Source organism: Microplitis mediator, chromosome 6, assembly GCF_029852145.1.
Source record: "Microplitis mediator isolate UGA2020A chromosome 6, iyMicMedi2.1, whole genome shotgun sequence".
In the NCBI taxonomy this organism is placed as follows: domain Eukaryota; kingdom Metazoa; phylum Arthropoda; class Insecta; order Hymenoptera; family Braconidae; genus Microplitis; species Microplitis mediator.
The window spans coordinates 3157630-3183421 of NC_079974.1; the positions used below are offsets into that span (position 1 = coordinate 3157630).

A 25792-nucleotide genomic window follows, 5' to 3' on the forward strand; every position below is an offset into this window, starting at 1 on the left:
ACAACGTTGTATGAAAAACGAGTTGCTTGATTAATCAGCTCGCCAATTATGACCGATTCTGATGATTAATTGACAATTATTAGTCCGTCTTTTAAAAAAAAATGGTCGGTCATCACAGAAGACGACATAGATTCAAAATTTACTTTTGTGCATTTGGCAAAAATCATACTTCAACACAAACAAAAAAAAAAAAATTGTCGCGCAAGAAACAAAAAATCTACGTCGATGACAGGCCTAGCTCATTGAAAAATTCAATTTCCCATATAACTAACACAGGAAAATTTTTATTTACTTTGAATAGTTTTAACTCGTTAACAAATTAATAGATCGCATAGATCAATAGACATGTCTATTAGAGTGGGCCGAAAATCCGCTTTTTTTTTTCATTTTCATTATTAATACCGAAAATATTTTTCCTTGTACAAAAAAAAAATTTTTCGGAAATCAAAAAAAATTTTAGGTCGATATCTTAGGCTCGCCAAATCCCGCTAACGTTAGAAGTTGTTTAAAATTTTTTTTCAACTTATTTTGATCGGAAATTTAATTCTCTACAAAAAAGGTCATATAATAAAATTACGTAAAGTTGATAGTTACTCAGATAATTGCAATTTTGCTCTAAAAAATGAAATTTTTCAAGATATTATTACTTTTTCAGGGTAAAAAATAAATTTTATCACATAAATTTCGCAGGAAATCCAATTTTCTACGAAACAGACCTAATAAAAATTTATTTAAAGTTGATAGTTACAAAGATAATAGCAATTTTGAGTAAAAACCACCAAATGACGAGAAATGTGACTATTTAAACATAAAACTGCCAGTTTCTGAATAACTATAAATTTCAATTTTTACCAGAGGACCAATTTTGTAAGAAATTTTATTTTCCATGAAATTTATATGATAAAATTTATATTTTACCCTGAAAAAGTGATCATATCTTGAAAAATTATATTTTCTAGAACAAAATTGCAATTATCTCAGTAACTATCAATTTGACGTAATTCTATTATAGGACCTTTTATGTAGAGAATTAAATTTCCGATCAAAATGTGTTGAAAAAAAATTTTAAACAACTTCAAACTTTAGCGGGATTAGGCGAGCCTAAGATATTAAGCTAAAATTTTTTTTGATTTCCGAAAAATTTTTTTTTTGTACAAAGAATAATATTTTTGGTATTAATAATGAAAATTAAAAAAAAAACGTATTTTCGGCGCACTCTTATGTCTATATAGGAAATTAAACGCTTTACAAACAAAGTCACTCATCATTTTTTGATAAATCCACCTGTTCAATAGTTATTAAAGCTTGAAGTAAAGTTCGAGATCTTTCCACTTTTCCGGCGAAACTGTAAGATTTATCATAAATTGTTATGGGTTTTTTTTTGTTGACAATTTTATTTTCTACTAATTATTATCAGTAGAATTAAAAAAAAAACCGATTAAAGCTTAGTCTCCCTTAACTTATATCCTTGCTCCAATATTTTTTTAATATTGATGTCCGCTTTTAAATGTCTAAGAAAATTAAAAATATCTAACATTTATCGATTAATTATTTTTAACGTAAAATAACAACAGTAGTAATAACGTCGGTATCAGCGAGCCAATGAGGGAATAGTTGGCTGGGCGGGAAAAATAGCCTGGGTAACGAAAAAAAGTTGATCATTACAAATTTAAAATTTGATTTTAATGTTACTTCAAGGAAATCTCCCGAAATATTCATATATTATAATTGAAAATCCCTAGTACCAAATTTTCGGATTTATTTTGTCTAGAAATATATAAAATTTGTACATATTTTTTTATTTTCATCAACGTCCCAACTTGAGTACAATTTAAAATAAAAATATTGATATGGATTTAAATTTCTTGTTGGCTGGATTTATATGCCAGTGTGAATTCAATTCATTATAAAAAGTTCACTTATATTGATCATATTTCATATACTGTAAAAAGAGCGGTGTAAAAAATGGACTTGTTTTATGAAAATTAATGAAGAATATCATTTATTAACAAGTAGAGTGATCAAGTAAGTAAAAATATTTTAACACCGGTCTAGAATATTTACACCGGCGGCGGCGTTATTTTCACACCGCTTTCGATGTTGAAATTTAACACTGCCGATTTTAACACCTACACCGCTCGGACTTACCCCGGTGATTTTTTACAGTGTAGTGATTCAATATCGCGATTTTCGTTAGTTAAAATTAGGAATGAAGAGAGAAAATCAACATTGTCATGATTGGTCCTTTTTGAGGAGTGGGGGTAAAATTTACCTTTCCGATAATTCGTCAAAATTTAGTGGAGGGGATGGTCAAAGTATACACACATGTCACACGGTCAGTAGCACTCATTACGCTTGAAACGTTGCGCTGTACGCCTCGCACTTTAAACTCTTCATTTAGTTACTATCGATTGTCTGAAACATCATGGACTGTGATTTTCAAAGTTTAACGTGCACAAGTGCAGGTACCATTGCGCTGGAGAACTTCGACGAACTTCTGTACACCAACGAGACTGGGACAATTACTCCGTTATACACGGAGTTTTCTACAGGTCTCAGCGTTAACGACGTTTGGGGCTTCAAAGTGGAGGTTAGCCACGACGAAGAAGATGAACACTGGATCTCCTTGGGGATCCTTCCATTGAAAACGGAGCATACCTTAATCAGCTTCGAGCTCGAATGCTGTGTGGTGGATGAAGAAGGTAACATACTGCGACTGCCTGCAGAAATTGAACCTTTCAAAGACTACGACAATTATATATACCTCGGGGATTTCTTCAAACGAAGTGAGCCCGACTTATTGCGTCTACTGTCGGACGGAACTCTAATTTTACAGTTAGAGCTGACTATTCGCATAGGCGACGATTTGAAATAATTAGATACTCAAGTTTCGAACTTTGAGTTGAAAACGGCCCTTTTCAGGGCCACCAAATTTTTTAACACGTAAAAATTAACTCAAGTTTTATATATTCTCCATCTTATCCTTTGTCCTAAACTCTTCAAAAATTAATATTATTTATTTAATGCCTACTAAAGATAATTGATGATACTGAAGTTAGCAAACGTCTAATAATTCTTGGATTTTTTTTTAAGACGATAAACCATCAAAAAAATATTTGAAAAAATTGCACCTGTCGTTTTTATAAATTTCTACATGTGCATATTTTTATCCTATTTTTTTGCAATTAATTTGTTGAAAAACAAAAATTCAAAAATTTTTAAATGTCTGCTAACTTCAGGATGATAGTAATTAATCTCAATCTTCCCTCCAATATTTTTCCAACATGAATGCCTACTTTTCAAATGTCAAAAAGCATTAAAAATATCAAACATATATTTATGATACTCGATTTAGCCGTCTTAAAATTTCCAATTTTTTTTCAAACCTAAAAATTATAAACAAAATCTTGGCGTCGGTTGACTCTGCGGGCCAGCCCTAAAACTTCCTGCTGTTTTTGAGCTTTTTGAGCTTGAAAACATTGGTTTGGATACATTTTCAAGCTCGACAATACTTGTGTGTGCCCTTGTTTTTAAAAAAAAATGTTCGCTAGCATTTCTTTCTTCCACGATATCCCAGGAACAAATTCACCGATTTTCATAGTTAAGGCGGCAATCGGCGTATTTTATTGTTCGAGAGCTGATAAGATTTTGCAATTGTTTAAGTACAGTTGTGTCGATGACATTCACAAAAAAACTGTTTTTTAACGTTTCTTTTTTCCGCAATATCCCTTAGGCAAATCATCCGATTTTAATGGTAGAGGTGGCAATCGACGCGTTTCAATAAATTCTGAAGTTGATTAGATTTTCAAAATGTTTAGTTCAGTTGTTTCAAAGATATTTGCAAAAAACTGTTTTTCACCATTTCTTTCTCCCGCGATAACTCTCGGACGAATTATCCGATTAAGATAGCTAAGGCGGCAATCGACGGGTATTATGAAATTCTAGAGCTGATTAGATTTTGAAGTCGATCGTTCGAGTTGTTTCTGAGAAATCACTAAAAAACTAAAAAAAAAAAAATTTTTAACTTCCCGCTAAGAAAATTGTTAATTTTCAAAAATTCGGGAAGTTATTGGTTTCGGTCCGATTTACAAAAATCGAATTTTCATCAGATGTCGACGTTTTAAGGTCCGAGAATGCTATTCTGACTATTTTCAGAATGATGTCCTAGTATATTTATGTATGTATGTGTGTGTGTGTGTGTGTGTGTGTAAACTCTTTGTAATTTTTCAACTGATAAATCGATTTGGATGGTTGAGGTGACAATCGAAAGAGCTTGTTGGCCCTTAACTTTCCTGAAAATTTTAGATTATTTGATCAAGCAGACTTGAAAATATTGGCGAAATACGAAAAAAAAAAATTTATTTTTTTGAGTTTTTTAGTGATTTCTCAGAAACGACTTGGACGATCGACTTCAAAATCTATTCAGCTCTAGAAATTTATAAGCCGCGTTGAATGCCACCTCAACCATCTCAATCGGTTAATTTGTTCGAGAGATATCGTTGGCGAAAGAAATGATAAAAAACGATTTCTTTCGATTATCTTTGAAGTGACTCATCCGATCGATTTCGAAATTGAATTAGCTCTAGAATTCAAGAAAACGCGCCGATTGCCACCTCAATCGTCAAAATCGGTTGATTAGTTCAAAAGATATCGGCGCTGAAAAGTTAAAAAAATAACATTTTATGTTATTTTTTCCAGATAAATCAAAATATAATGTGCTAAAATGTGTCTGAAAACATACCAACTCTTCCTCTGTATAGTCTCTTCCGATCATCAGATAATGTCATAAATCTTGTTTCTTAGTTTGTCAGCAAAAAATTGAAAAACCCAGTCTTTAATGTTTTTCTCGGATATTCCATATATAATTGCTCTGACCTAAGTCAAAACTCATTCAAATCTTGATTTCGATCACTAACATTGATTTCTGCCTCAACACATATATTTCAGAGAACATAATCGATAATAAAAATTTAAAAGCCGCTTCTTCATTAATGATTCTGGATTCTTTTAATAGTAATAGCATTTTTGAGCTCGAAAATATATCCAAACCAATGTTTTCAAGCTCAAAAAGCTCGAAAACAGCAGGAAGTTTTGGGGCTGGCCCGCAGAGTCAACCGACGCCCAGATTTTGTTTATAATTTTTAGGTTTGAAAAAAAATTGGAAATTTTAAGACGGCTAAATCGAGTATCATAAATATATGTTTGATATTTTTAATGCTTTTTGACATTTGAGAAGTAGGCATTCATGTTGGAAAAATATTGGAGGGAAGATTGAGATTAATTACTATCATCCTGAAGTTAGCAGACATTTAAAAATTTTTGAATTTTTGTTTTTCAACAAATTAATTGCAAAAAAATAGGATAAAAATATGCACATGTAGAAAATTATAAAAACGACAGGTGCAATTTTTTCAAATATTTTTTTGATGGTTTATCGTCTTAAAAAAAAATCCAAGAATTATTAGACGTCTGCTAACTTCAGTATCATCAATTATCTTTAGTAGGCATTAAATGAATAATATTAATTTTAGAAGAGTTTAGGACAAAGGATGAGATGGAGAATATATAAAACTTGAGTTAATTTTTACGTGTTAAAAAATTTGGTGGCCCTGAAAAGGGCCGTTTTCAACTCAAAGTTCGAAACTTGAGTATCTAATTATTTCAAATCGTCGCCTATGCGAATAGTCAGCTCTAACTGTAAAATTAGAGTTCCGTCCGACAGTAGACGCAATAAGTCGGGCTCACTTCGTTTGAAGAAATCCCCGAGGTATATATAATTGTCGTAGTCTTTGAAAGGTTCAATTTCTGCAGGCAGTCGCAGTATGTTACCTTCTTCATCCACCACACAGCATTCGAGCTCGAAGCTGATTAAGGTATGCTCCGTTTTCAATGGAAGGATCCCCAAGGAGATCCAGTGTTCATCTTCTTCGTCGTGGCTAACCTCCACTTTGAAGCCCCAAACGTCGTTAACGCTGAGACCTGTAGAAAACTCCGTGTATAACGGAGTAATTGTCCCAGTCTCGTTGGTGTACAGAAGTTCGTCGAAGTTCTCCAGCGCAATGGTACCTGCACTTGTGCACGTTAAACTTTGAAAATCACAGTCCATGATGTTTCAGACAATCGATAGTAACTAAATGAAGAGTTTAAAGTGCGAGGCGTACAGCGCAACGTTTCAAGCGTAATGAGTGCTACTGACCGTGTGACATGTGTGTATACTTTGACCATCCCCTCCACTAAATTTTGACGAATTATCGGAAAGGTAAATTTTACCCCCACTCCTCAAAAAGGACCAATCATGACAATATTGATTTTCTCTCTTCATTCCTAATTTTAACTAACTAAAATCGAGATATTCACTATACTGTAAAAAATCACCGGGGTAAGTCCAAGCGGTGTAGGTGTTAAAATCGGCGGTGTTAAATTTCAACATCGAAAGCGGTGTGAGAATAACGCCGCCGCCGGTGTAAATATTCTAGACCGGTGTTGAAATATTTTTACTTACTTGATCACTCTACTTGTTAATAAATGATATTCTTTATTAATTTTCATAAAACAAGTCCTTTTTCAACACCGCTCTTTTTACAGTATATGAAATATGATCAATGTAAGTGAACTTTTTATAATAAATTGAATTCACACTGGCATATAAATCCAGCCAACAAGAAATTTAAATCCATATCCATATTTTTATTTTAAATTGTACTCAAGTTGAGACGTTGATGAAAATAAAAAAATATGTACAAATTTTATATATTTCTAGACAAAATAAATCCGAAAATTTGGTACTAGGGATTTTCAATCATAATATATGAATATTTCGGGAGATTTCCTTGAAGTAACATTAAAATCAAATTTTAAATTTGTAATGATCAACTTTTTTTCGTTACCCAGGCTATTTTTCCCGCCCAGCCAACTATTCCCTCATTGGCTCGCTGATACCGACGTTATTACTACTGTTGTTATTTTACGTTAAAAATAATTAATCGATAAATGTTAGATATTTTTAATTTTCTTAGACATTTAAAAGTGGACATCAATATTAAAAAAATATTGGAGCAAGGATATAAGTTAAGGGAGACTAAGCTTTAATCGGTTTTTTTTTTAATTCTACTGATAATAATTAGTAGAAAATAAAATTGTCAACAAAAAAAAACCCATAACAATTTATGATAAATCTTACAGTTTCGCCAGAAAAGTGGAAAGATCTCGAACTTTACTTCAAGCTTTAATAACTTTTGAACAAGTAGATTTATCAAAAAATAATTAGCTACCTATTTCGTAGAGCGTTCAATTTCCTATAATAAATGTCGATCTATTCGATCTATTAATTTGTTTACGAGTTAAAAATACTCAAAGTAAAAAAAAATCTTCACGTGTTATTTAAATGGGAAATCGAATTTTTCAATGAGCTAGGTCTGTAATCGACGTAGAATTTTTTTTCTTGCGCGAAAATTTTTTTTTGTTTGTGTTGAACTATGATTTTTTTCCACATGTACTAAATTAAATTTTAAATCTATGTTGTCTTCTGTGTAAACCAACCATTTGTTTTAAAAAAACGGACTAATAATTGTCAATTAATCATCAAAATCGGTCTTTATTGTCGAGCTGATTAATCAAGCAACTCGTTTTTCATACATCATTGTGTCAATATCTCTATCTCAAACAGTACCTTCATAAGCGATAGAGTCTGTCTCAGTTGGATTAGAGCTCCCGAGCATGATAACTTCATCATTCTGCTTGACTGTAAAATACTCCAGCATGTTTTGCGACTCTATCAAATATCTAAAATCCCGATACTCAAATGTAAAATTATGCGATGCATCAATGTTCATTTTACTTTTAACTCCATCGTCAATCAGCATTCTCCAATTAAATGTTACAGTTTCGCCCGGTTGGATGCTAACACACCCGTTGGTCAATTTTACCATCGCCTGGTCAATTGAACATTTTAATAGACCGCTATTGCTTTTATCATCATACCGAAATTTAACTGCAACATCGTATCGATTATCGATTCTATAAATCGACTCCAATCCATTGTCCGTCACGATCCCAACTTCTAACACATGACAATTAATTAAATTATCTATCAAGCATTTCGATCTCCAGAATAGAAGATAGTAAGTTTTCAAGCGCCCAACAAAATTGCATTCACTTTTTGAACTGTAAAATTTTTTAATTGAAGACTCGAGCACCAGACATTCATCGTCTGCATAAGAAATGATTCCTGGTTCATTTTTTAAGACATTCCAATCAACAAAGTCGTCATAATATTGATCTTTAAAATAAAACTTTCGTAATTGGATCCAACCCAAAGCTTCCGCATAAACATTTCCACTGTGTTTTTCGAAACTCGCAATTCCCGCACAGAAAGAACAGTTCACTTGAATCAAGGAAAATTTTCTTGATTCAAGAATTTTTTTTTGATCTATTTGGAAAATAAATATTTACTTGCCTCAAGTAAACAATTATCTTCAAATTTTTATCGTGAATCAAAATTTTTTTTCTCACGTCAACATATTTTCACGCTTAAATCAAAAAATTTTCATTTGTTTCAAGAGATTATATTTCTTAAAGTAAGAGATATTTTTTTTGGAGCAAGATAAATTATTTTTTTGTAGCAATATTGCATTTTTTTAATTGAAGAAAATAAAATTTCTCGGAACAAGTACTATTCTTTTTACGCAAGTATTTTTGTATTCTCCGACCAAGAAAACAAAAGTTGCTTAAGCCAAGAGAAAAAATTTTTTGGAAGAAAAGATCGATATGGAGAAGGGGAAAGTCACCGGTGCTAGACATCAGCAGCGGGAGTAGTTCGGTGCTCGCTACGAGATCGCGCCTACGACATGTAGTGTCCCTGGTGAGACATTTATTTCAGAAGTGTTATATTCCAAAATTCATTACGATTTTGTTCGGGTACTCTTCTGTCATTTGACAGAACTACAAGTACCCTTTGGAATTGTACTATAGTATATCCTATAATACATCATGATTCATGACTTTAATATTTAATATTAAAGTTACTTGAAATTCAAGTCTTGAATAATTTTGCTCGGAAAAAAATCACAAAAAATTACGTTTCAAATAAAAACAAAAAAATCAAAAAAATCCACACGTCAACCTTTTGAAGAGAGAATACATTTTTGACTGAGAAAAATTAAAGTCTTTATTAAAAAAGCAAACTTTTGGAGCAAGAAATTTTTTTTTCTTGACCCAAGCAACTTTTATTTGCACTTAAGCAATTCATTTTTCGGAGCAAGAGAATTTTTTTCTTGGGCCAAGAGATTTTTTCTTGGCCCAAGGGATTTTTTTTTTTCAATCAAAACGTTTATTTTTTGGAGCAAGAAAATTTTTTCCTTGGACCAAGAAATTTTTTCTTAGCCTAAGTTAACTTTTTTTCGTTCAAAACTTTGAGTTTTCGGAGTAAGAAATTTTTTTTCTTGGGGCAAGAAAAAGTTTTTTGGCCGAAGTTAAACTTTTTTTCGTTTAAAACGTTGATTTGTTGTCAAGAGATGACTTCTTTTCTGTAGCGAAGAATTTTTTTTCTTAAACCAAGAAATTTTCAATTTCACTTCAAAAATCAATTTTTTCGGAGCAAGAGAATTTACTGTCTCGAACCAAAAAAAAGTTTTTGAATCAAGTGTTTTACTTTTATTGAATCAAGAAAAAAAATCCGGAAGACAATATTTTTCTTGAACCAAGTTAACTGTTTTTTCTGTGCGGCTGCTGAATCCTCACGGAAAATGAAAATTTATCAGTTTTGAACAGACTTATTCCACCAGATGGGAATATAAACACACCCAATATGCCCGTGATGCCCCAATATGGATACTGACTAGTTTTCATAGCGTCGATGGACATCAGTCCAAGGGTCGTATAATTAATCGACGGATGGAGAAGTTTCGGAATCAGTTTCTTGCTGAAATCGTACAGATTTGATGGTAAATTGAGACTCGAGCAAACGACAGCATAAAAATCAGGAAATTGTAACGAGTTGACAAGACCGAAAAATTCACTATAATTTATTACGTCATCATGCATCACGGCTGATAAATCTTGATAGATTCCATCGCTAATTTTATCACCTTTGTTATACTCTTGAGATAAATAATTTTTCAGATCAGTAAATTTATGATTACTTATGTCTGCCAAAAAAGCCGGATAATTATAAAAATAATTCGTCACCAAACGGGAAACCGATATATTTATAAAATCTATCACGGGGTCAAAGTCATCAAATTTAAGCTCCAAGTCCACGGATGGTATTAATTTTATGATCGTTCGATGGTATTTGAGTTTTAATTCGTCAATGGTACCGATTATTTGTTACATTGAGAAAAACGTTGGCAAATCGATCCAGAAAAGTCGCCATGCATCATCCCAGGGTATTTTGTCGTTGGTGAATTTTCGGGGCAAAGCATTCAGAAGTCGCTTCATAATGTCTTTGACTATTCTCAATTTTTTTTTTATGTAACCTGTGACAGGTTTATCATCAATCGTGATCGAATTCCAAAGCAGCACGATGGCAAATCCAGTCAATTCCCCCAATTTTTCAGCTCGATATTGCCAGTTTCGAATATCGTCGTGTGGTGTTTGTTTCGGATCGAATGAATAGTTTTTGATTCTCAATTCATCTTTGTCTCTTATTTCATTGTTTACTGTACTAAATAATCTGAGGTTTTTTTTTCAAATCTAAGGTGGCAATATCACGCTCTCTATGATTCATTATGTGTAATTGAGTATCATCTCAAAGTAAAAAGAATAGTGTTATGAACATAAGTTCTATAATAGTTATTATTAATGATATTTTCGAGTATACGTTCGATGTAGAAGGTTAATTACAATATTATTAATTGATTTTTCTAATAGAATACTTGAATTTACGTTTTGGCTCAAATTTTTACTTTGGCAAACTTGTAATATGTTTATGTGGTTATATGATTTCAATAGTAATGAGTAATAGCATTCATTTGAGTAAATGTATGTTTGATCGGTGAATATATATAATTAGTGAAATATTTTTAATTAATAGTCTTATGAAAGATGACCCTGAAAGTAGCAGATATCCGACGAAAAATTAGTTTAGCTAGGGATATCTAGGGTAATAATAAAGTTACCATAAATTTGAAAGTTGCCACTTGTTCATTGACTCGAGATCTTTAAGTGGTAGATTTAAAAAAATTTTTTTTTGAAATATGGAAGCTGTATGTAGGCAATAATTTTTAATTATTTTTAACTTCCTGCAAAGAAAATTGCAAATTTTCGTAAAACAGTTCGATTTTCAAAAATCGAGTTTTTATCAGATGTCAACGTTTTGAGGTCCTAGAAAGCTATTCTGACTATTCCCGGATGGACGTCCGTGTGTGTATGTGTGTGTGTGTGTGTGTATACTTTTTTTGTCCGACGATATCTTTGGAACGAATCAACCGATTTGAATGTAGTTGGTGGCAATCGAAAGGGCTCACCAAAATTCAGAATCGATTAGATTTTGGGGTAGATCAGTCATGTAGTTCACGAGTTATACGAAGAATAAAAATTAAAAATGTTTTTTGATTTGATTTTCTGCGCATAACTTATAAACCGATTGTCCAATTTTCCTCAAAATGTAATCAGTTTTATGTCTTGTTGAGCCTTTTTGATTGCCACCAAGAACGTCCAAATCGGTTCATTCCATCCAAAGATATCGTCGGACAAAAATTATAATTCTTCAGTGAAGCTATGTTTTACCGGCCTAACTCGAAGAGCTCAAAAATTTACAAATAATAATGTTTCCGAGCTCTCTGAGCTCAAAAACAGCGGGAAGTTTTGGGGCTGGCCCGGAGGGTCAGACGGTTTTCAGATTTTTTTTTTTAGTTTTTTATTGATTTTGCAGAAACGACTTATAAATATGCACATGTAGAAAATTAAAATAACTACAGGTGGATTTTTTTCAAATATTTTTTTTTTATGATTTATCATCTAAAAAAAAAAAAATCAAAAAATTATGAGATGTCTGCTAACTTCAGTATCATTAATTATCTTTATTAGGCATTAAATAAATAAATATTAATTTTAAAAGAGTTTTGGACAAAGGATATGAGTTGAGGTATATATAAAACTTGAGTTAATTTTTACGTGTTAAAAAATTTGGTGGCCCTGAAAAGGGCCGTTTTCAACTCAAAGTTCGGGAACTTGAGTATCTAATTATCTGCATCGTCGCCTAGAAAAATGGTCAGCTCTATCTGTAAAATTAGATTTCCGTCCACCAGTAGACGCATTAAGTCGGGGTCACTTCGTTTGAAGAAATCTCCGAGGTATATGTAATTGTCGTAGTCGTTGAAAGGATGTATTTTTCTAGGCAGTCTCAGTAGGTTACCTCCCTCATCCACTACACAGCATTCGAGCTCGAAGCTGATTTCGGAATACTCCGATTTCAATGGAAGGATCCCCAAGGAGATCCAGTGTTCATCTTTTTTGTTGTGGCTAACCTCCACTTTGAAGCCCCAAACGTCGTTAACGTCGACGGCTGAACAAAACTTCCTGTATATCGGAGTAATTGTCCCAGTCTCGTTGGTGAAGAGAAGTTTATCGAAGTCCTCCACCACAAAGATGCTTGCACTTGTGCACCTTAATTTTTGAAAACCACAGTCCATGATGATTCAGGCAATTGATCGTCACTAAATAAAGAATTTAACTTGCGAGACGTACAGCGCAACGTTTCGAGCGTTATGACTGCTACTGACCGTGTGACTCATATATAAACACGGATCACCCCCTCCACTAAATTTTAACTAACTACCAGAATGGTAAATTTTACCCCCACTCCTTAGAAAGGACCAATCATGACGATCTTATTTTCTCTCTTCATTCTTAATTTTAACTAATTAAAATCGAGGAATTGCATCACTATGAAATATGATCAATGTAAGTGGACTTTTTATAATAAATTGAATTTACACTGGCATGTAAATCCAGCCAACAAGAAATTTAAATCCATATTAATATTTTTATTTTAAATTATACTCAAGTTCGGACGATGATGAAAATAAATAAATAAGTACAAATTTTATATCTCGGTACTAAAACCATAAGGGCGTATCTCAAATTATACGCTTTTTTGGTTCTGCAGAAGCAAAAAGGCGCATAAAAAAATTTTTTTTTGCTTCAATCAATATAAAAATGTTGAAAAAATTAAAATCTATGGATAAAAACGAAAAAAATAATTTTCTTGTTATACGCCTTGTTGGTTTTAAGAAATGACTTTTTAAAGTTTGAGATAGAAATATTGAAACAACGTTGTATGAAAAACGAGTTGCTTGATTAATCAGCTCGCCAATTATGACCGATTCTGATGATTAATTGACAATTATTAGTCCGTCTTTTAAAAAAAAATGGTCGGTCATCACAGAAGACGACATAGATTCAAAATTTACTTTTGTGCATTTGGCAAAAATCATACTTCAACACAAACAAAAAAAAAAAAATCGTCGCGCAAGAAACAAAAAATCTACGTCGATGACAGGCCTAGCTCATTGAAAAATTCAATTTCCCATATAACTAACACAGGAAAATTTTTATTTACTTTGAATAGTTTTAACTCGTTAACAAATTAATAGATCGCATAGATCAATAGACATGTCTATTAGAGTGGGCCGAAAATCCGCTTTTTTTTTTCATTTTCATTATTAATACCGAAAATATTTTTCCTTGTACAAAAAAAAAATTTTTCGGAAATCAAAAAAACCTTTAGGTCGATATCTTAGGCTCGCCAAATCCCGCTAACGTTAGAAGTTGTTTAAAATTTTTTTTCAACTTATTTTGATCGGAAATTTAATTCTCTACAAAAAAGGTCATATAATAAAATTACGTAAAGTTGATAGTTACTCAGATAATTGCAATTTTGCTCTAAAAAATGAAATTTTTCAAGATATTATTACTTTTTCAGGGTAAAAAATAAATTTTATCACATAAATTTCGCAGGAAATCCAATTTTCTACGAAACAGACCTAATAAAAATTTATTTAAAGTTGATAGTTACAAAGATAATAGCAATTTTGAGTAAAAACCACCAAATGACGAGAAATGTGACTATTTAAACATAAAACTGCCAGTTTCTGAATAACTATAAATTTCAATTTTTACCAGAGGACCAATTTTGTAAGAAATTTTATTTTCCATGAAATTTATATGATAAAATTTATATTTTACCCTGAAAAAGTGATCATATCTTGAAAAATTATATTTTCTAGAACAAAATTGCAATTATCTCAGTAACTATCAATTTGACGTAATTCTATTATAGGACCTTTTATGTAGAGAATTAAATTTCCGATCAAAATGTGTTGAAAAAAAATTTTAAACAACTTCAAACTTTAGCGGGATTAGGCGAGCCTAAGATATTAAGCTAAAATTTTTTTTGATTTCCGAAAAATTTTTTTTTTGTACAAAGAATAATATTTTTGGTATTAATAATGAAAATTAAAAAAAAAACGTATTTTCGGCGCACTCTTATGTCTATATAGGAAATTAAACGCTTTACAAACAAAGTCACTCATCATTTTTTGATAAATCCACCTGTTCAATAGTTATTAAAGCTTGAAGTAAAGTTCGAGATCTTTCCACTTTTCCGGCGAAACTGTAAGATTTATCATAAATTGTTATGGGTTTTTTTTTGTTGACAATTTTATTTTCTACTAATTATTATCAGTAGAATTAAAAAAAAAACCGATTAAAGCTTAGTCTCCCTTAACTTATATCCTTGCTCCAATATTTTTTTAATATTGATGTCCGCTTTTAAATGTCTAAGAAAAGTAAAAATATCTAACATTTATCGATTAATTATTTTTAACGTAAAATAACAACAGTAGTAATAACGTCGGTATCAGCGAGCCAATGAGGGAATAGTTGGCTGGGCGGGAAAAATAGCCTGGGTAACGAAAAAAAGTTGATCATTACAAATTTAAAATTTGATTTTAATGTTACTTCAAGGAAATCTCCCGAAATATTCATATATTATAATTGAAAATCCCTAGTACCAAATTTTCGGATTTATTTTGTCTAGAAATATATAAAATTTGTACATATTTTTTTATTTTCATCAACGTCCCAACTTGAGTACAATTTAAAATAAAAATATTGATATGGATTTAAATTTCTTGTTGGCTGGATTTATATGCCAGTGTGAATTCAATTCATTATAAAAAGTTCACTTATATTGATCATATTTCATATACTGTAAAAAGAGCGGTGTAAAAAATGGACTTGTTTTATGAAAATTAATGAAGAATATCATTTATTAACAAGTAGAGTGATCAAGTAAGTAAAAATATTTTAACACCGGTCTAGAATATTTACACCGGCGGCGGCGTTATTTTCACACCGCTTTCGATGTTGAAATTTAACACTGCCGATTTTAACACCTACACCGCTCGGACTTACCCCGGTGATTTTTTACAGTGTAGTGATTCAATATCGCGATTTTCGTTAGTTAAAATTAGGAATGAAGAGAGAAAATCAACATTGTCATGATTGGTCCTTTTTGAGGAGTGGGGGTAAAATTTACCTTTCCGATAATTCGTCAAAATTTAGTGGAGGGGATGGTCAAAGTATACACACATGTCACACGGTCAGTAGCACTCATTACGCTTGAAACGTTGCGCTGTACGCCTCGCACTTTAAACTCTTCATTTAGTTACTATCGATTGTTTGAAACATCATGGACTGTGATTTTCAAAGTTTAACGTGCACAAGTGCAGGTACCATTGCGCTGGAGAACTTCGACGAACTTCTGTACACCAACGAGACTGGGACAATTACTCCGTTATACACGGAGTTTTCTACAGGTCTCAGCGTTAACGACGTTTGGGGCTTCAAAGTGGAGGTTAGCCACGACGAAGATGATGAACACTGGATCTCCTTGGGGATCCTTCCATTGAAAACGGAGCATACCTTAATCAGCTTCGAGCTCGAATGCTGTGTGGTGGATGAAGAAGGTAACATACTGCGACTGCCTGCAGAAATTGAACCTTTCAAAGACTACGACAATTATATATACCTCGGGGATTTCTTCAAACGAAGTGAGCCCGACTTATTGCGTCTACTGTCGGACGGAACTCTAATTTTACAGTTAGAGCTGACTATTCGCATAGGCGACGATTTGAAATAATTAGATACTCAAGTTTCGAACTTTGAGTTGAAAACGGCCCTTTTCAGGGCCACCAAATTTTTTAACACGTAAAAATTAACTCAAGTTTTATATATTCTCCATCTCATCCTTTGTCCTAAACTCTTCAAAAATTAATATTATTTATTTAATGCCTACTAAAGATAATTGATGATACTGAAGTTAGCAAACGTCTAATAATTCTTGGATTTTTTTTTAAGACGATAAACCATCAAAAAAATATTTGAAAAAATTGCACCTGTCGTTTTTATAAATTTCTACATGTGCATATTTTTATCCTATTTTTTTGCAATTAATTTGTTGAAAAACAAAAATTCAAAAATTTTTAAATGTCTGCTAACTTCAGGATGATAGTAATTAATCTCAATCTTCCCTCCAATATTTTTCCAACATGAATGCCTACTTTTCAAATGTCAAAAAGCATTAAAAATATCAAACATATATTTATGATACTCGATTTAGCCGTCTTAAAATTTCCAATTTTTTTTCAAACCTAAAAATTATAAACAAAATCTTGGCGTCGGTTGACTCTGCGGGCCAGCCCTAAAACTTCCTGCTGTTTTTGAGCTTTTTGAGCTTGAAAACATTGGTTTGGATACATTTTCAAGCTCGACAATACTTGTGTGTGCCCTTGTTTTTAAAAAAAAATGTTCGCTAGCATTTCTTTCTTCCACGATATCCCAGGAACAAATTCACCGATTTTCATAGTTAAGGCGGCAATCGGCGTATTTTATTGTTCGAGAGCTGATAAGATTTTGCAATTGTTTAAGTACAGTTGTGTCGATGACATTCACAAAAAAACTGTTTTTTAACGTTTCTTTTTTCCGCAATATCCCTTAGGCAAATCATCCGATTTTAATGGTAGAGGTGGCAATCGACGCGTTTCAATAAATTCTGAAGTTGATTAGATTTTCAAAATGTTTAGTTCAGTTGTTTCAAAGATATTTGCAAAAAACTGTTTTTCACCATTTCTTTCTCCCGCGATAACTCTCGGACGAATTATCCGATTAAGATAGCTAAGGCGGCAATCGACGGGTATTATGAAATTCTAGAGCTGATTAGATTTTGAAGTCGATCGTTCGAGTTGTTTCTGAGAAATCACTAAAAAACTAAAAAAAAAAAAATTTTTAACTTCCCGCTAAGAAAATTGTAAATTTTCAAAAATTCGGGAAGTTATTGGTTTCGGTCCGATTTACAAAAATCGAATTTTCATCAGATGTCGACGTTTTAAGGTCCGAGAATGCTATTCTGACTATTTTCAGAATGATGTCCTAGTATATTTATGTATGTATGTGTGTGTGTGTGTGTGTGTGTGTAAACTCTTTGTAATTTTTCAACTGATAAATCGATTTGGATGGTTGAGGTGACAATCGAAAGAGCTTGTTGGCCCTTAACTTTCCTGAAAATTTTAGATTATTTGATCAAGCAGACTTGAAAATATTGGCGAAATACGAAAAAAAAAAATTTATTTTTTTGAGTTTTTTAGTGATTTCTCAGAAACGACTTGGACGATCGACTTCAAAATCTATTCAGCTCTAGAAATTTATAAGCCGCGTTGAATGCCACCTCAACCATCTCAATCGGTTAATTTGTTCGAGAGATATCGTTGGCGAAAGAAATGATAAAAAACGATTTCTTTCGATTATCTTTGAAGTGACTCATCCGATCGATTTCGAAATTGAATTAGCTCTAGAATTCAAGAAAACGCGCCGATTGCCACCTCAATCGTCAAAATCGGTTGATTAGTTCAAAAGATATCGGCGCTGAAAAGTTAAAAAAATAACATTTTATGTTATTTTTTCCAGATAAATCAAAATATAATGTGCTAAAATGTGTCTGAAAACATACCAACTCTTCCTCTGTATAGTCTCTTCCGATCATCAGATAATGTCATAAATCTTGTTTCTTAGTTTGTCAGCAAAAAATTGAAAAACCCAGTCTTTAATGTTTTTCTCGGATATTCCATATATAATTGCTCTGACCTAAGTCAAAACTCATTCAAATCTTGATTTCGATCACTAACATTGATTTCTGCCTCAACACATATATTTCAGAGAACATAATCGATAATAAAAATTTAAAAGCCGCTTCTTCATTAATGATTCTGGATTCTTTTAATAGTAATAGCATTTTTGAGCTCGAAAATATATCCAAACCAATGTTTTCAAGCTCAAAAAGCTCGAAAACAGCAGGAAGTTTTGGGGCTGGCCCGCAGAGTCAACCGACGCCCAGATTTTGTTTATAATTTTTAGGTTTGAAAAAAAATTGGAAATTTTAAGACGGCTAAATCGAGTATCATAAATATATGTTTGATATTTTTAATGCTTTTTGACATTTGAGAAGTAGGCATTCATGTTGGAAAAATATTGGAGGGAAGATTGAGATTAATTACTATCATCCTGAAGTTAGCAGACATTTAAAAATTTTTGAATTTTTGTTTTTCAACAAATTAATTGCAAAAAAATAGGATAAAAATATGCACATGTAGAAATTTATAAAAACGACAGGTGCAATTTTTTCAAATATTTTTTTGATGGTTTATCGTCTTAAAAAAAAATCCAAGAATTATTAGACGTTTGCTAACTTCAGTATCATCAATTATCTTTAGTAGGCATTAAATAAATAATATTAATTTTTGAAGAGTTTAGGACAAAGGATGAGATGGAGAATATATAAAACTTGAGTTAATTTTTACGTGTTAAAAAATTTGGTGGCCCTGAAAAGGGCCGTTTTCAACTCAAAGTTCGAAACTTGAGTATCTAATTATTTCAAATCGTCGCCTATGCGAATAGTCAGCTCTAACTGTAAAATTAGAGTTCCGTCCGACAGTAGACGCAATAAGTCGGGCTCACTTCGTTTGAAGAAATCCCCGAGGTATATATAATTGTCGTAGTCTTTGAAAGGTTCAATTTCTGCAGGCAGTCGCAGTATGTTACCTTCTTCATCCACCACACAGCATTCGAGCTCGAAGCTGATTAAGGTATGCTCCGTTTTCAATGGAAGGATCCCCAAGGAGATCCAGTGTTCATCTTCTTCGTCGTGGCTAACCTCCACTTTGAAGCCCCAAACGTCGTTAACGCTGAGACCTGTAGAAAACTCCGTGTATAACGGAGTAATTGTCCCAGTCTCGTTGGTGTACAGAAGTTCGTCGAAGTTCTCCAGCGCAATGGTACCTGCACTTGTGCACGTTAAACTTTGAAAATCACAGTCCATGATGTTTCAGACAATCGATAGTAACTAAATGAAGAGTTTAAAGTGCGAGGCGTACAGCGCAACGTTTCAAGCGTAATGAGTGCTACTGACCGTGTGACATGTGTGTATACTTTGACCACCCCCTCCACTAAATTTTGACGAATTATCGGAAAGGTAAATTTTACCCCCACTCCTCAAAAAGGACCAATCATGACAATATTGATTTTCTCTCTTCATTCCTAATTTTAACTAACTAAAATCGAGATATTCACTATACTGTAAAAAATCACCGGGGTAAGTCCAAGCGGTGTAGGTGTTAAAATCGGCGGTGTTAAATTTCAACATCGAAAGCGGTGTGAGAATAACGCCGCTGCCGGTGTAAATATTCTAGACCGGTGTTAAAATATTTTTACTTACTTGATCACTCTACTTGTTAATAAATGATATTCTTTATTAATTTTCATAAAACAAGTCCATTTTTTACACCGCTCTTTTTACAGTATATGAAATATGATCAATGTAAGTGAACTTTTTATAATGAATTGAATTCACACTGGCATATAAATCCAGCCAACAAGAAATTTAAATCCATATCAATATTTTTATTTTAAATTGTACTCAAGTTGGGACGTTGATGAAAATAAAAAAATATGTACAAATTTTATATATTTCTAGACAAAATAAATCCGAAAATTTGGTACTAGGGATTTTCAATTATAATATATGAATATTTCGGGAGAGATTTCCTTGCAGTAACATTAAAATCAAATTTTAAATTTGTAATGATCAACTTTTTTTCGTTACCCAGGCTATTTTTCCCGCCCAGCCAACTATTCCCTCATTGGCTCGCTGATACCGACGTTATTACTACTGTTGTTATTTTACGTTAAAAATAATTAATCGATAAATGTTAGATATTTTTAATTTTCTTAGACATTTAAAAGTGGACATCAATATTAAAAAAATATTGGAGCAAGGATATAAGTTAAGGGAGACTAAGCTTTAATCGGTTTTTTATTAAACTATACTGATAATTATTAGTAGAAAATAAAATTGTCAACAAAAAAAAACCTATAACAACTTATAATACTTCTTATAATTTCGCCGGAAAAGTGGAAAGATCTCGAACTTTACTTCAAGCTTTAATAACTATTGAACAGGTGGATTTATCAAAAAATGATGAGTGACTTTGTTTGTAAAGCGTTTAATTTCCTATATAGACATAAGAGTGCGCCGAAAATACGTTTTTTTTTTAATTTTCATTATTAATACCAAAAATATTATTCTTTGTACAAAAAAAAAATTTTTCGGAAATCAAAAAAAATTTTAGCTTAATATCTTAGGCTCGCCTAATCCCGCTAAAGTTTGAAGTTGTTTAAAATTTTTTTTCAACACATTTTGATCGGAAATTTAATTCTCTACATGAAAGGTCCTATAATAGAATTACGTAAAATTGATAGTTACTGAGATAATTGCAATTTTGTTCTAGAAAATATAATTTTTCAAGATATGATCACTTTTTGAGGGTAAAATATAAATTTTATCATATAAATTTCATGGAAAATAAAATTTCTTACAAAATTGGTCCTCTGGTAAAAATTGAAATTTCTAGTTATTCAGAAACTGGCAGTTTTATGTTTAAATAGTCACATTTCTCGTCATTTGGTGGTTTTTACTCAAAATTGCTATTATCTTTGTAACTATCAACTTTAAATAAATTTTTATTAGGTCTGTTTCGTAGAAAATTGGATTTCCTGCGAAATTTATGTGATAAAATTTATTTTTTACCCTGAAAAAGTAATAATATCTTGAAAAATTTCATTTTTTAGAGCAAAATTGCAATTATCTAAGTAACTATCAACTTTACGTAATTTTATTATATAGCCTTTTTTGTAGAGAATTAAATTTCCGATCAAAATAAGTTGAAAAAAAATTTTAAACAACTTCTAACGTTAACGGGATTTGGCGAGCCTAAGATATCGACCTAAAATTTTTTTTGATTTCCGAAAAATTTTTTTTTTGTTCAAGGAAAAATATTTTCGGTATTAATAATGAAAATGAAAAAAAAAGCGGATTTTCGGCCCACTCTAATAGACATGTCTATTGATCTATGCGATCTATTAATTTGTTAACGAGTTAAAACTATTCAAAGTAAATAAAAATTTTCCTGTGTTAGTTATATGGGAAATTGAATTTTTCAATGAGCTAGGCCTGTCATCGACGTAGATTTTTTGTTTCTTGCGCGACAATTTTTTTTTTTTTGTTTGTGTTGAAGTATGATTTTTGCCAAATGCACAAAAGTAAATTTTGAATCTATGTCGTCTTCTGTGATGACCGACCATTTTTTTTTAAAAGACGGACTAATAATTGTCAATTAATCATCAGAATCGGTCATAATTGGCGAGCTGATTAATCAAGCAACTCGTTTTTCATACAACGTTGTTTCAAAATTTCTATCTCAAACTTTAAAAAGTCATTTCTTAAAACCAACAAGGCGTATAACAAGAAAATTATTTTTTTCGTTTTTATCCATAGATTTTAATTTTTTCAACATTTTTATATTGATTGAAGCAAAAAAAAATTTTTTTATGCGCCTTTTTGCTTCTGCAGAACCAAAAAAGCGTATAATTTGAGATACGCCCTTATGGTTTTAGTAACGAGATATAAAATTTGTACTTATTTATTTATTTTCATCATCGTCCCAACTTGAGTATAATTTAAAATAAAAATATTAATATGGATTTAAATTTCTTGTTGGCTGGATTTACATGCCAGTGTAAATTCAATTTGTTATGAAAAATCCGCTTACATTGATCATATTTCATAGTGATGCAATTCCTCGATTTTAATTAGTTAAAATTAAGAATGAAGAGAGAAAATAAGATCGTCATGATTGGTCCTTTCTAAGGAGTGGGGGTAAAATTTACCATTCTGGTAGTTAGTCAAAATTTAGTGGAGGGGGTGATCCGTGTTTATATATGAGTCACACGGTCAGTAGCAGTTATAACGCTCGAAACGTTGCGCTGTACGTCTCGCAAGTTAAATTCTTTATTTAGTGACGATCAATTGCCTGAATCATCATGGACTGTGGTTTTCAAAAATTAAGGTGCACAAGTGCAAGCATCTTTGTGGTGGAGGACTTCGATAAACTTCTCTTCACCAACGAGACTGGGACAATTACTCCGATATACAGGAAGTTTTGTTCAGCCGTCGACGTTAACGACGTTTGGGGCTTCAAAGTGGAGGTTAGCCACAACAAAAAAGATGAACACTGGATCTCCTTGGGGATCCTTCCATTGAAATCGGAGTATTCCGAAATCAGCTTCGAGCTCGAATGCTGTGTAGTGGATGAGGGAGGTAACCTACTGAGACTGCCTAGAAAAATACATCCTTTCAACGACTACGACAATTACATATACCTCGGAGATTTCTTCAAACGAAGTGACCCCGACTTATTGCGTCTACTGGTGGACGGAAATCTAATTTTACAGATAGAGCTGACCATTTTTCTAGGCGACGATGCAGATAATTAGATACTCAAGTTCCCGAACTTTGAGTTGAAAACGGCCCTTTTCAGGGCCACCAAATTTTTTAACACGTAAAAATTAACTCAAGTTTTATATATACCTCAACTCATATCCTTTGTCCAAAACTCTTTTAAAATTAATATTTATTTATTTAATGCCTAATAAAGATAATTAATGATACTGAAGTTAGCAGACATCTCATAATTTTTTGATTTTTTTTTTTTTTAGATGATAAATCATAAAAAAAAAATATTTGAAAAAAATCCACCTGTAGTTATTTTAATTTTCTACATGTGCATATTTATAAGTCGTTTCTGCAAAATCAATAAAAAACTAAAAAAAAAAATCTGAAAACCGTCTGACCCTCCGGGCCAGCCCCAAAACTTCCCGCTGTTTTTGAGCTCAGAGAGCTCGGAAACATTATTACTTGTAAATTTTTGAGCTCTTCGAGTTAGGCCGGTAAAACATAGCTTCACTGAAGAATTATAATTTTTGTCCGACGATATCTTTGGATGGAATGAACCGATTTGGACGTTCTTGGTGGCAATCGAAAGGGCTCAACAAGACATAAAACTGATTACATTTTGAGGAAAATTGGACAATCGGTTTATAAGTTATACGCAGAAAATCAAATCAAAAAACATTTTTAATTTTTATTCTTCGTATAACTCGTGAACTACATGACTGATCTACCCCAAAATCTAATCGATTCTGAATTTTGGTGAGCCCTTTCGATTGCCACCAGGTACATTCAAATCGGTTGATTCGTTCCAAAGATATCGTCGGACAAAAAAAGTATACACACACACACACACATACACACACGGACGTCCATCCGGGAATAGTCAGAATAGCTTTCTAGGACCTCAAAACGTTGACATCTGATAAAAACTCGATTTTTGAAAATCGAACTGTTTTACGAAAATTTGCAATTTTCTTTGCAGGAAGTTAAAAATAATTAAAAATTATTGCCTACATACAGCTTCCATATTTCAAAAAAAAATTTTTTTAAATCTACCACTTAAAGATCTCGAGTCAATGAACAAGTGGCAACTTTCAAATTTATGGTAACTTTATTATTACCCTAGATATCCCTAGCTAAACTAATTTTTCGTCGGATATCTGCTACTTTCAGGGTCATCTTCCATAAGACTATTAATTAAAAATATTTCACTAATTATATATATTCACCGATCAAACATACATTTACTCAAATGAATGCTATTACTCATTACTATTGAAATCATATAACCACATAAACATATTACAAGTTTGCCAAAGTAAAAATTTGAGCCAAAACGTAAATTCAAGTATTCTATTAGAAAAATCAATTAATAATATTGTAATTAACCTTCTACATCGAACGTATACTCGAAAATATCATTAATAATAACTATTAAAGAACTTATGTTCATAACACTATTCTTTTTACTTTGAGATGATACTCAATTACACATAATGAATCATAGAGAGCGTGATATTGCCACTTTAGATTTGAAAAAAAAACCTCAGATTATTTAGTACCTTAAACAATGAAATAAGAGACGAAGATGAATTGAGAATCGAAAACTATTCATTTGATCCGAAACAAACACCACACGACGATATTCGAAACTGGCAATATCGAGCTGAAAAATTGGGGGGATTGACTGGATTTGCCATCGTGCTGCTTTGAAATTCGATCACGATTGATGATGAACCTGTCACAGGTTACATAAAAAAAAAAATTGAGAATAGTCAAAGACATTATCAAGCGACTTCTGAATGCTTTGTCCCGAAAATTCACCAACGACAAAATACCCTGGGATGATGCATGGCGACTTTTCTGGATCGATTTGCCAACGTTTTTCTCAATGTAACAAATAATCGATACCATTGACGAATTAAAACTCAAATACCATCGAACGATCATAAAATTAATACCATCCGTGGACTTGGAGCTTAAATTTGATGACTTTGACCCCGTGATAGATTTTATAAATATATCGGTTTCCCGTTTGGTGACGAATTATTTTTATAATTATCCGGCTTTTTTGGCAGACATAAGTAATCATAAATTTACTGATCTGAAAAATTATTTATCTCAAGAGTATAACAAAGGTGATAAAATTAGCGATGGAATCTATCAAGATTTATCAGCCGTGATGCATGATGACGTAATAAATTATAGTGAATTTTTCGGTCTTGTCAACTCGTTACAATTTCCTGATTTTTATGCTGTCGTTTGCTCGAGTCTCAATTTACCATCAAATCTGTACGATTTCAGCAAGAAACTGATTCCGAAACTTCTCCATCCGTCGATTAATTATACGACCCTTGGACTGATGTCCATCGACGCTATGAAAACTAGTCAGTATCCATATGGGGGCATCACGGGCATATTGGGTGTGTTTATATTCCCATCTGGTGGAATAGGTCTGTTGAAAACTGATAAATTTTCATTTTCCGTAAGGATTCAGCAGCCGCACAGAAAAAACAGTTAACTTGGTTCAAGAAAAATATTGTCTTCCGGATTTTCTTTCTTGATTTAATAAAAGTAAAACACTTGATTCAAAAACTTTTTTTTGGTTCGAGACAGTAAATTCTCTTGCTCCAAAAAAATTGATTTTTGAAGTGAAATTGAAAATTTCTTGGTTTAAGAAAAAAAATTCTTCGCTACAGAAAAGAAGTCATCTCTTGCCAAAAAATCAACGTTTTGAACGAAAAAAAGTTTAACTTCGGCCAAAAAACTTTTTCTTGCCCCAAGAAAAAAAATTTCTTACTCCAAAAACTCAAAGTTTTAAACGAAAAAAAGTTAACTTAGGCTAAGAAAAAATCTCTTGGCCCAAGAAAAAAATTCTCTTGCTCCGAAAAATAAATTGCTTAAGTGAAAATAAAAGTTGCTTGGGTCAAGAAAGAAAAATTTCTTGCT

General features: G+C 32.1%; 2 pseudogenes; one reads left to right on the plus strand and one right to left on the minus strand.

Moving 5' to 3' along the window:
* Nucleotides 1–7613: 7613 nt before the first annotated feature.
* On the minus strand, nt 7614–10801 carry LOC130669679 (uncharacterized; annotated as a pseudogene).
* A 13463-nt stretch (nt 10802–24264) lies between these two features.
* On the plus strand, nt 24265–25477 carry LOC130670169 (uncharacterized; annotated as a pseudogene).
* The last annotated feature ends 315 nt before the right edge of the window (nt 25478–25792 follow it).